This window comes from Oratosquilla oratoria, chromosome 7 (genome assembly GCF_046742065.1).
Source record: "Oratosquilla oratoria isolate Oo_2021 chromosome 7, ASM4674206v1, whole genome shotgun sequence".
Lineage (NCBI taxonomy): Eukaryota > Metazoa > Arthropoda > Malacostraca > Stomatopoda > Squillidae > Oratosquilla > Oratosquilla oratoria.
Window position 1 is genome coordinate 65,008,988 of NC_134783.1, and position 5,000 is coordinate 65,013,987.

The following is a 5,000-nucleotide window of genomic DNA, read 5'->3' on the forward strand; positions in this document are numbered from 1 at the left end:
TTCCACAGCAAGGCCGCTTCATTTAATCGGCGACCCCCCCTCTCCGTCCCCTCATGCAGAAATGGAGAAGACGGGGAGAAATCCCTTCGGGCTACGTCAAAATACTCCCTCACCCCCCACCCCCCACCCACTACTTCCATGCATCACAGCATTATCCATACACAACCATTTTCCATTCACCCCTATCTTCTGTCTTCTCCCGTCCTTCCTCAACAGACATTCCCTCTTTCCCAATGCCCCTTTTACCCCATCCATCTATCTCACCTTTGGTCGCCCCCTCATGTTCACTCCTTCCACATCTGCCTTCCACACCTCTTTTACTAATCTCTCTTCACTCATTCTTTCCATGTGTCCAAACCATCCCAATACTTTTTCATCCACCCTATCTCCCAACTCCTTTCTATATACTGGGTGGCTAAATGAAACGAATTTGAGTTAAATATTTAAATTAATTAGTACAGCAAAGACAAGCGCGCGGTCGCTTTGTAAGCTGAACCAAGACTGGCTCCGACGCCAAGCGACGCCAAGAATCTCCGACTTGGCGGGAAAAACTTATGCGTTTAAATGAACACTTGGCTCTCACAATAATATATAAAATATATAATAATAAACATATACGTTTAAATGAACATTTGGTTCTCACAATAATATATAAAATATATAATAAATAAACAATATTACAAATCCGTATGTACAACACACACAAAATATTCTATGCCGCCATTACATCTACCCCCGCTCTCCTCCTCACCTCCTCGCTTCTCACTCTATCCATCCTAGTAGCTCCTATCATACTTCTCAGGCACCTCATCTCAAAAACATTAAAACTCCTCCTCTCCTCCTCTCCTCCTCTCATATATTTCATGTATCTCCCCTGTACACAGCTGTCGGCACAATCATTCCTTCATACAATCTCCTTTTAGCATCCTTTCCCAAATGTTTATTTCTTATTACACTTTTTAATCCACCAAGGCAATTACTTGTTTTTTCAATCTTCATTCCACCTCCACCTCCACTTCTCTCTTTCCGCCACATTCGCACCCAAGTATCTAAAGCTATCCACTTCCTCCAGTCTCTCTCCCTTAATACTGTCACATCCACACCTCTAACCTAAGATAATCAGTTAGTAAATAAAGGACCCAGAAGGATAATAATAACTCTTACAGATATTACCTCATCCCTTAAAGGAGGGTGACAGACTAGAAATAACTCTTTTCTGTATCACCTATATCATATATTATCACTATTGAGGTTAGGTAAAGATAGAGGTAGTTATTTACATATATTTAACTAAAGGTTATATTGATTATATCTTCATTACATGCTATCATAATACTCATGCATATTCTTGTATATGTGAGGTAGAACATAAGATAAAGATTTGTTCCATTACTTGCATCCAGTAGATCTGTACTGAGATTCTGATCTCCACAATATCATTATTCATGAATTATATTCAACACAACCAACACAAATTCAATCATTATATTTAATACACATCTTAAAGGATTGTTCTCTATATTAACACCAATGGAATAGTTCACCACCATGTGGTTGCCATGACATGACATGTATATACATAAATATCAAACATGATCATTGAGTATCTAATCAATCTCTAAATATAATCAAGATAATAATGAACTTTCAATACCACACAAATTACAAGTCTACATACCTACATTGCTCTTTCCTTCTTTATATCAACCTCCCATTTATCTTAGTGGTAAACATGCTAATTCAGGCATGTGTAAACTGAATCCCCCAATAACACAACAATACGTGTTATTCTTTTGATTGTAAGAGGGAAAGAGAAGGCGTGAATCCACTCTAACCGTGTGGATGTCAACAAGTTTCAACAATGCAGTGGATTCTGTTGACATACATACGATGTAAGCGTAAATCAAACATTGTTCATACATCATAAGAAATTAAAGCAAATACTTCTTTGAATTCTCATACACTAACTAGAACACAACAATCTCAAATGTATAACATATTCGCAGATATGTTCATCTTCAAAATACTTTGATTTCGTCTGGCAAAACTGCGTTTGCGTGAAAAAGGAAACGGAAGACACGACACAACAGAAAACACAATACACACAGGGGTGACTATGGTACGGTAACAATACTCATTCCAATTCGCTGCCACATTCTCCCCTTGTACATCTCATCACCTTACTTTTACCCACATCATCATCAACTTCCTTCTTTTGAACCTTCCCAAACTTTGTCACTATCTTAATCCCTCCTCTAATCCTGCCACAAGCGCAATGTCGTCAGCAAGCAACAAGTGATTTCTCTCCCATTTTTCTCCGTTTTCTTTAACCATCCCCAATCCCCGGCCCATTACCCTTGCGTTTACATCTGATCTACGCAACCCCTACCTGTCCTAAACCCACAATGTTCCTCACCAACTACTCCCTCTATTTCTCTCCGAATCCTCTCAATTAAAACCCTCCCATAAGTCTTCCCAACTACACTCAATAAGCTGATCCTTCTAAAACTACTACACTCACAATTGTTCCTTTTTTTTTCTTGAAAAGTGGAACTATACAGGCACTCCTCCAGTCCTCCAGCACTCTACCCTCTTTTAAACAAGCATTAAACAATCTCACCAGCCAGCCCACCATCACTGTATCTCCCTTTTTTAGACACTCCGCATGGCACCCATCCAACCCAGGTACCTTACCTGCTCTCATCATTTTAATAACTGCTATCACCTTATCTTTTCTTATTTCTCCTCCACTTTCCTCATTCATCACTGACATTGTCTTAGTGCTTCCCACTCCAACTACCTTTCCCTCCCTATCCTCCTTCACATTTAGCAACTCCCTAAAATACCCTGTCCATCTTCCTCTTACTGGCGTCTCTTCTATTATCATCTCTCCATCTGCACCTTTTACCTTTTCCTCTCTACTTGATTTGCCTCCTCTTCCTCTCTTAATTTCTTTCCAAAACATATTTTTATTACTTTGAAATTTTTCTGTCATACTCTTACCCCATTTCACATCTGCTCTCATCTTTGCCTCCTTTATCTTATGTTTTACTTCTTTTCTCTTTTCTTTGTACCTCTCATATGATTCAATCGTCCTATTTTGTAACCAATCTATGAATGCTCGTTTCTTCTCTTCTACACCTTTTTTGCTTCATCATCCCACCACTCACTACCTTTCCTTCTATTTCCTCCCGTCCTCCTTGTTCCACACACCAACTTTGCACACTTTGTGACTCCCTCCTTGAACCATCCCCATTCCTCTTCCACTCCTAGATCTACTCTATGCTTCACTCCCTCCCACTCCTCTCTCATCTTTTTCTTATACTCCTTATTCTTTCCTTTCTCATTTAAGCAGTTTACCTGAGCACCTACATACCTTCTCTCATTTTTCTTTTTCCCCATCTATCCTCCACTCTCAACTTACCTTCCACCAGAAAATTATCTGATACTCCCGACTCTCTCCCTAAAAACATGTACATCCAAAAATCTTCCCACTATCCTCCCGGTTACCACTATGTAGTCCATTAACACCCTATCTACCACCTTTCCATCCACCACCCTCTTCCATGTGTACTTATGATTAACTTTATTCCTAAACACTGTATTTGCTATCGTAAAATATTTTTGGGCACGTCTTCACTATTAACTCCCCACTACATTTTTTTTTTTTTTTTTTTTTAAATCCACACTTCCCAACCACTCCGTCTATTGGTTCATTTCCTACCATAGCATTAAGATCTCCCAAGACCAATGCAGTGACATTTCTCCTTAAGACCTCTATGGATTCATTTAAATCTATCCAAAAGGCCTCCCTTTCCTCTTCTCACAACCCTCAACGCCCTCAACGGCGCGCTGCCGCAAAGTAAGTTCAAGATTCTCCATGCCCTTCCTCTGTGGATCTGGGAGGGTGAGGGAGAGTGGGCGAGTGGTCGATCTGCGCATGCGCGCAGCGGCGGTGACCGCTAATAGTTCGGCCTAGTTGGCAGCCCTGGGAGGTAGTGACCACAGGCTATGATCAATTTTCCGGGTCAGGTGCTGACCGCGCCGACCGGCTGCGAGTTCCATTTAGGGATCACGTGGTCAGCGGGCGAAATGTCCACGCTGACAGAATGATACCCATTGAGTTGTCCGCATCCCACTGCTCGTTGATAAGGAAGGATATAAAACGCAGTGGGTAACATTTAGCCTAATATGGCTACGGTATATATATATATATATATATATTCAAGTAACGTAAGTGTCGTAACACACGAATAAAATAAAACTTAAACCCATCATAGAACTTAAACCCATCATAAAACTTAAACCCATCATAGAACATCCAATAAGGACATATCTGGAGTATACAAGATACCATGTCTCGACTGTGATAAAGTGTACTGGGGACAAACGGGACGTGATCTACCCACTAGGATTAAAGAACATAAAAATTTTATACGATACGGGCAAGAAAACTCAGCTGTATTCCTCCATTCTAGCCTTTTAGATCACAGAATAGATTGGAGGAATGCAGCTACAGTGTACAATTCAAATTGTAGTTTCAAAAGAAAAATTATTGAGTCCTCACTAATAAAAAAGTTTCCTAATTATAATACATCCAAAGGTCAATGGTCACCTGATGCTATAACTAGTATGGCGGTTGACAAGTTCATCTCTACAGGACGTAACGTCCGACCTCACTCGGGGCAAGTGACCTGAGGCTTACTGAGTCCCCCAATGCCCCTTCCTCCTCTGTATATAACCTCTTGTCTATGTACCCTATAATTGTAACTGCTGAAGAGGACCACAGTCAGTGGTCGAAATATACGGTTTTACTCTGTATCTCAGCTTATCTTTCTCCGAGAGTGGGTTTAAGTGTTATATATATATATATATATATATATATATATATATATATATATATATATATATATGTATATATATTATAATGTATATATATTATAATTATATATATATATATATATATATATATATATGTAATGTGCATATATATATATATA